Source organism: Triticum urartu, chromosome 1A (genome assembly GCF_056163025.1).
Source record: "Triticum urartu cultivar PI428250 chromosome 1A, HENAU_Tu73, whole genome shotgun sequence".
NCBI lineage: Eukaryota > Viridiplantae > Streptophyta > Magnoliopsida > Poales > Poaceae > Triticum > Triticum urartu.
The window spans coordinates 396,384,942-396,393,524 of NC_141873.1; the positions used below are offsets into that span (position 1 = coordinate 396,384,942).

Sequence of the window (8,583 nt, forward strand, 5' to 3'; positions counted from 1 at the left end):
CCAATTGGATACGTCGTTCAGTACGTACTCCAAATACTATACACAGAATCCAACAATGCAACCGAATATGAGGCCTTATTGCATGGTCTCCGGATGGCTGTCTCCATGGGCATACAACGCCTAGAAGTGCGTGACGACTCAAACCTTGCAATATCTCAAATAAATGGAGACTTGACGCCAAAGATCCAAAGATGGCAGCCTACCGTAATGCCATCATAAAAATGTCGGCCCGGTTCGAGGGGCTCGAGTTCCACCATGTGGCTCGAGAAAGTAATCAGGCGGCGGACGTCCTCGCTCGTATCGGCGCTAAGCGCGGCCCCGTTCCACCCAATATCTTTCTGGAATGGCTTTTTAAGCCATCCATGGTGTGGCAGGGGGAAAACGGCAACACTAGTCCGGATCCGAACATAACCCCAGATTCTGAAAACACCAACATCATCGGAGGCTCGGCCACTGAAATAATATCGTCGGTGCACCTCATCATGGCAGTCATCGCTCCATGGACCGAACCCTTCCTGGCCTACCTTAACAAGAAGGAGCTTCTAGGGGACCAGAATGAGGCCCGCTGCATCGTCCGGTGATCAAAGGCCTATAAGGTTCATGATGGAGAGCTCTACAAGAAAAGCGCTATCGGAGTTCTTCAATGATGTATCTCCGAGGAAGAGGGATGGCAGCTCTTGGCTGAAATTCACGCCAGACTCGGCGGTCACCATGCCGCAGCTCGGACCCTTGTTAGCAAGGCCTTCCCTACAGGGTTTTATTGGCCGACGGCCCGAGCAGATGCACAGGACCTTGTCCAATGTTGCATCGGATGCCAACTCTTTGCCAACCAAATCCATATGCCCCCCACTGCCTTGCAAACAATCCCCATCACTTGGCCTTTTGCGGTCTGGGACTCGATATGGTAGGACCCCTTAAAGGAGGAAGCCATAAGAGAAAGTATCTGCTGGTCATGGTGGATAAATTCACTAAGTGGATAGAGGCCAAACTAGTTAAAACGGTCGAAGCGGGGCCAGTGATAGATTTCATATCCGTCGTGGTACACCGGTATGGTGTCCCACACAGCATAATCACCGATAATGGCTCTAATTTCATAGCCGATGAAGTGAAAACCTGGTGTGCTAATCTAGGCATTAAGCTCAATTACGCCTTGGTCTATCACCCGCAAACAAACGGTCAAGTCGAATGGGCTAATGGTCTTATTATGAGCGGCATCAAACCTAGACTAGTGCGGTCTTTGAAAGAATCAGACAAGCACTGGGTGGAGGAACTTGACTCCGTACTCTAGGGGCTGCGGACCACACCCAACCGCACTACTGGATATACACCTTTCTTCATGGTGTACGGTGCAGAAGCAGTGTTACCCTGCGATATTATTCATGACTCACCTAGAGTGCGCATGTACGAAGAGAGAGAAGCTGAGCTTGATCGGCAGGACAGCCTAGATGCCTTGGAGGAGGAGCCCGATGTTGCAAAAGCCCGTTCCACATTTTATCAACAGCAGGCTCGCAGGTATCAAAGCAGAGAAGTGCGCCCAAGACTTATAACGTTGGTGAACTCGTTCTACGCCTGCCGGAGAAGAAAAAGGACAAACTCAAGCCCAAGTGGGAGGGTCCCTTCATCATTGACGAAGTTCTCACCAGAGGAGCGTACCGCCTGCGTGACGCGTCAGACAATCACCTATAGCCGAACCCCTGGAATGCGGCCAAACTACGCCGATTCTATGCCTAGAGCCGAACTCTGTGTTCGTCTCCTCCCCCCTGTTATTATTGTTATTTCTTCTCTCTTTTCGTTTTTTAGCCTTACGGCTTCAGTATGGCTAGACCGTCCTTACCTGATGCGTGCATCTCTACATATGTACGTTCATTATACCTGGGGGCTTCTCGTACAGAAGCTTGCTATTATTCTTCGAGCATCAAGCTCACCACTATTGGGGAACGTGGTAATTTCAAAAAAAATCCTACGCACACGCAAGATCATGGTGATGCATAGCAACGAGAGGGGAGAGTGTGTCCACGTACCCTCGTAGACCGGAAGCGGAAGCATTAGCACAACGCGGTTGATGTAGTCGTACATCTTCACGATCCGACCGATCAAGTACTGAACACACGGCACCTCCGAGTTCTGCACACGTTCAACTCGATGACATCCCTCGAACTCCAATCCAGCCGAGTGTTGAGGGAGAGTTTAGTCAGCATGACAACGTGGTGACGATGATGATGTTCTACCGACGCAGGGCTTCGCCTAAGCACCGCTACGATATGATTGAGGTGGATTATGGTGGAGCCGGGCACCGCACACGGCTAAGAGATCAAGAGATCAATTGTTGTGTCTATGGGGTGCCCCCTCCTCCGTATATAAAGGGGGGAGGAGGAGAGGGACGGCCAAGGGGGTGGCGCGCCCTAGGAGGGGGAAACCTACTCCAAGTAGGTTTGCCCCTCCCTTTCCTAGTCCAAGAGGGAGGGGGATGGAAGGAGTGGGTGAGGGGAAAGGCAAGGGGGGCGCCCCCCCTTCCTTGTCCTATTCAAACTCAAGGGGAGGGGCGCGCCTCTTGCCCTGGCCGGCCCCTCTCTCTCTCTCCACTAAGGCCAACAAGGCCCATTAGTTCCCGGGGGGGTTCCGGTAAACCCCGGTACTCCGATAAATGTCCGAAACCTTCCTGAACCTTTCCGGTGTCCAAACATAGTCGTCCAATATATCGAGCTTTACGTCTCGACCATTTCGAGACTCCTCGTCATGTCCGTGATCACATCCGGGACTCCAAACTACCTTTGGTACATCAAATCATATAAACTCATAATATAACCATCATCTAACTTTAAGCATGCGGACCCTACGGGTTCGAGAACTATGTAGACATGACCGAGACACGTCTCCAGTCAATAACCAATAGCGGAACCTAGCTGCTCATATTGGCTCCTACATATTCTACGAAGATCTTTATCGTTCAAACCGCATAACAACATACGTTGTTCCCTTTGTCATCGGTATGTTACTTGCCCGAGATTCGATCATCGGTATCTCAATATCTAGTTCAATCTCGTTATCGGCAAGTCTCTTTACTCATTACGTAATACGTCATCCCGCAACTAACTCATTAGTTGCGTTGCTTGCAAGGCTTATAGTGATGTGCATTACCGAGTGGGCCCAGAGATACCTCTCCGACAATCGGAGTGACAAATCCTAATCTCGAAATACGCCAACCCAACAAGTACCTTTGGACACACCTGTAGAGCACCTTTACAATCACCTAGTTACGTTGTGACGTTCGGTAGCACACAAAGTGTTCCTCCGATAAACGGGAGTTTCATAATCTCATAGTCATAGGAACATGTATAAGTCATGAAGAAAGCAATAGCGACAAACTAAACGATCAGGTGCTAAGCTAACGGAATGGGTTAAGTCAATCACATCATTCTCCTAATGATGTGATCCCGTTAATCAAATGACAACTCTTTGTCTATGGCTAGGAAACATAACCATCTTTGATTAACGAGCTAGTCAAGTAGAGGCATACTAGTGACATTCTATTTGTCAATGTATTCACACATGTATCATGTTTCTGGTTAATACAATTCTAGCATGAATAATAAACATTTATCATGATATAAGGAAATAAATAATAACTTTATTATTGCCTCTAGGGCATATTTTCTTCAGTCTCCCACTTGCACTAGAGTCAATAATCTAGATTACACAGTAATGATTCTAACACCCATGGAGTCTTGGTGTTGATCATGGTTTGCTCGTGGAAGAGGCTTAGTCAACGGGTCTGCAACATTCAGATCCATATGTATCTTGCAAATCTCTATGTCTCCCACCTGGACTTGATCCCGGATGGAGTTGAAGCGTCTCTTGATGTGCTTGGTTCTCTTGTGAAATCTGGATTCCTTTGCTAATGCAATTGCACCAGTATTGTCACAAAAGATTTTCATTGGACCCGATGCACTAGGTATGACACCTAGATCAGATATGAACTCCTTCATCCAAACTCCTTCATTTGCTGCTTCCGGAGCAGCTATGTACTCTGTTTCACACGTAGATCCCGCCACAATGCTTTGTTTGGAAATGCACCAACTAACAGCTCCACCGTTCAATGTAAACACGTATCCGGTTTGCGATTTAGAATTGTCCGGATCAGTGTCAAAGCTTGCATCGACGTAACCATTTATGACTAGCTCTTTGTCACCTCCATAAATGAGAAACATATCCTTAGTCCTTTTCAGGTATTTCAGGATGTTCTTGACCGCTGTCCAGTGATCCACTCCTGGATTACTTTGGTACCTCCCTGCTAAACTTATAGCAAGGCACACATCAGGTCTGGTACACAGCATTGCATACATGATAGAGCCTATGGCTGAAGCATAGGGAATATCTTTCATCTTCTCTCTACCTTCTAAAGTGGTCGAGCATTGAGTCTTACTCAACTTCACACCTTGTAACACAGGCAAGAACCCTTTCTTTGCTTGATCCATTTTGAACTTCTTCAAAACTTTGTCAAGGTATGTGCTTTGTGAAAGTCCAATTAAGTGTCTTGATCTATCTCTATAGATCTTGATGCCCAATATATAAGCAGCTTCACCGAGGTCCTTCATTGAAAAACTCTTATTCAAATATCCTTTTATGCTATCCAGAAATTCTATATCATTTCCAATCAACAATATGTCATCCACATATAATATTAGAAACGCTACAGAGCTCCCACTCACTTTCTTGTAAATACAGGCTTCTCCAAAAGTCTGTATAAAACCATATGCTTTGATTACACTATCAAAGAGTTTATTCCAACTCTGAGAGGCTTGCACCAGTCCATAAATGGATCCTGGAGCTTGCACACTTTGTTAGCTCCCTTTGGATCAACAAAACCTTCCGGTTGCATCATATACAACTCTTCTTCCAGAAATCGATTCAAGAATGCAGTTTTGACATCCATTTGCCAAATTTCATAATTATAAAATGCAGCAATTGCTAACATGATTCTGACAGACTTAAGCATCGCTACGGGTGAGAAAGTCTAATAGTAGTCAATCCCTTGAACTTGTCAAAAACCTTTTGCAACAAGTCGAGCTTTATAGATAGTAACATTACCGTCAGCGTCAGTCTTCTTCTTGAAGATCCATTTATTTTCAATGGCTCGCTGATCAACGGGAAAGTCAATCAAAGTCCACACTTTGTTCTCATACATGGATCCCATCTCAGATTTCATGGCCTCGAGCCATTTTGCGGAATCTGGGCTCACCATCGCTTCTTCATAGTTTGTAGGTTCGTCATGGTCTAGTAACATAACCTCTAGAACAGGATTAACGTACCACTCTGGTGCGGATCTTACTCTGGTTGATATACGAGGTTCGGTAGTAATTTGATCTAAAGCTTCATAATCATTATCATTAGCTTCCTCACTGATTGGTGCAGGTGTCACAGAAACTGGTTTCTGTGATGAACTACTCTCGAATAAGGGAGCAGGTATAGTTACCTCATCAAGTTCTACTTTCCTCCCACTCACTTCTTTCATGAGAAACTCCTTCTCTAGAAAGATTCCAAATTTAGCAACAAAAGTCTTGCCTTCGGATTTGTGACAGAAGGTGTACCCAACAGCCTCTTTTGGGTATCCTTTGAAGAAACATTTCTCCGATTTAGGTTCAAGCTTATCAGGGTGAAGTTTTTTCACATAAGCATCGCAGCCCCAAACTTTAAGAAACGACAACTATGGTTTCTTGCCAAACCACAGTTCATAAGGCATCGTCTCAACGGATTTTGATGGTGCCCTATAACGTGAATGCAGTCGTCTCTAAAGCATAACCCCAAAATGATAGCGGTAAATCAGTAAGAGACATCATATATCGCACCATATCTAGTAAAGTACGATTACGACGTTCGGACACACCATTACGCTGTGGTGTTCCGGGTGGCATGAGTTGCGAAACTATTCCGCATTGTTTAAAATGAAGACCAAACTCGTAACTCAAATATTCTCCTCCACGATCAGATCGTAGAAACTTTATTTTCTTGTTACAATGATTTTCAACTTCACTCTGAAATTCTTTGAACTTTTCAAATGTTTCAGAATTATGTTTCATTAAGTAGATATACCCATATCTGCTAAAATCATATGTGAAGGTGAGAAAATAACGATACCCGCCACGAGCCTCAATATTCATTGGACCACACACATCTATATGTATGATTTCCAACAAATCTGTTGCTCGCTCCATAGTTCCAGAGAACGGCATTTTAGTCATCTTGCCCATGAGGCATGGTTCGCAAGTACCAAGTGATTCATAATCAAGTCGTTCCAAAAGTCCATCAGTATGAAGTTTCTTCATGCGCTTTACACCGATATGACCTAAACGGCAGTGCCACAAATAAGTTGCACTATCATTATCAACTCTGCATCTTTTGGCTTCAATATTATGAATATGTGTATCACTACTATCGAGATTCAACAAAAATAGACCACTCTTCAAGGGTGCATGACCATAAAAGATATTATTCATATAAATAGAACAACCATTATTCTTTGATTTAAATGAATAACCATCTCGCATTAAACAAGATCTAGATATAATGTTCATGCTCAACGCGGGCACCAAATAACAATTATTCAGGTCTAAAACTAACCCCGAAGGTAAATGTAGAGGTAGCGTGCCGACTGCGATCACATCGACTTTGGAACCATTTCCCACGTGCATCGTCACCTCGTCCTTAGCCAATCTTCGCTTAATCCGTAGCCCCTGTTTCGAGTTGCAAATGTTAGCAACAGAACCAATATCAAATACCCAGGTGCTACTACGAGCATTAGTAAGGTACACATCAATAACATGTATATCACATATACCTTTGTTCACCTTGCCATCCTTCTTATCTGCCAAATACTTGGGGCAGTTCCGCTTCTAGTGACCAGTCTGCTTGCAGTAGAAGCACTCAGTATCAGGCTTAGGTCCAGACTTGGGTTTCTTCTCTTGAGAAGCAACTTGTTTGCCGTTCTTCTTGAAGTTCCCTTTCTTCTTCTTCCCTTTGCCCTTTTTCTGGAAATTGGTGGTCTTATTGACCATCAACACTTGATGCTCCTTCTTGATTTCTACCTCCGCGGCCTTTAGCATTGTGAAGAGCTCGGGAATCATCTTATCCATCCCTTGCATGTTATAGTTCATCATGAAGCTTTTGTAGCTTGGTGGCAGTGATTGAAGAATTCTGTCAATGACGCTATTATCCGGAAGATTAACTCCCAGTTGAATCAAGTGATTGCAGTACCTACACATACTGAGTATATGCTCACTGACAGAACTATTCTCCTCCATCTTGCAGCTGTAGAACTTATTGGAGACTTCATATCTCTCAATCCGGGCATTTGCTTGAAATATTAACTTCAACTCCTCGAACATCTCATATGCTCCATGATGTTCAAAACGTCATTGAAGTACTGGTTCTAAGCCGTAAAGCATGGCACACTGAACTATCGAGTAGTCATCAACACGCGACTGCCAGGCATTCATAATGTCTACAGTTGTTGGCACAGGTGGTACACCTAGCGGTGCTTCCAGGACGTAATTCTTCTGTGCAGCAATGAGGATAATCCTCAAGTTACGGACCCAGTCCGTGTAATTGCTACCATCATCTTTCAACTTTGCTTTCTCAAGGAACGCATTAAAATTCAATGGAACAATAGCACGTGCCATCTATCTACAATCAACATAGACAAGCAAGATACTATCAGGTATTAAGTTCATGATAAATTTAAGTTCAATTAATCATATTACTTAAGAACTCCCACTTAGATAGACATCCCTCTAATCCTCTAAGTGATCACGTGATCCATATCAACTAAACCATGTCCGATCATCACGTGAGATGGAGTAGTTTCAATGGTGAACATCACTATGTTGATCATATCTACTATATGATTCACGCTCGACGTTTCGGTCTCAGTGTTCCGAGGCCATATCTGTTATATGCCAGGCTCGTCAAGTTTAACCTGAGTATTCCGCGTGTCCAACTGTTTTGCACCCATTGTATTTGAACGTAGAGCCTATCACACCCGATCATCACGTGGTGTCTCAGCACGAAGAACTTTCGCAACAGTGCATACTCAGGGAGAACACTTATACCTTGATAATTCAGTGAGAGCTCATCTTATAATGCTACCGTCAATCAAAGCAAGATAAGATGCATAAAAGATAAACATCACATGCAATCAATATAATTGATATGATATGGCCATCATCATCTTGTGCTTGTGATCTCCATCTCCGAAGCACCGTCATGATCACCATCGTCACCGGCATGACACCTTGATCTCCATCGTAGCATTTTTGTCGTCTCGCCAACTTATGCTTCTACGACTATCGCTACCGCTTAGTGATAAAGTATAGCATTACAGGGCGATTGCATTGCATACAATAAAGCGACAACCATATGGCTCCTGCCAGTTGCCGATAACTCGGTTAGAAAACATGATCATCTCATACAATAAAATATAGCATCATGCCTTGACCATATCACATCACAACATGCCCTGCAAAAACAACTTAGACGTCCTCTACTTTGTTGTTGCAAGTTTTACGTGGCTGCTACGGGCTGAGTAAG

The 8,583-nt window shown here is 44.3% G+C and overlaps 1 pseudogene; it reads right to left on the minus strand.

Moving 5' to 3' along the window:
• Positions 1-1,143: 1,143 nt before the first annotated feature.
• Positions 1,144-7,676, minus strand: LOC147991402 (uncharacterized; annotated as a pseudogene).
• Positions 7,677-8,583: the final 907 nt, after the last annotated feature.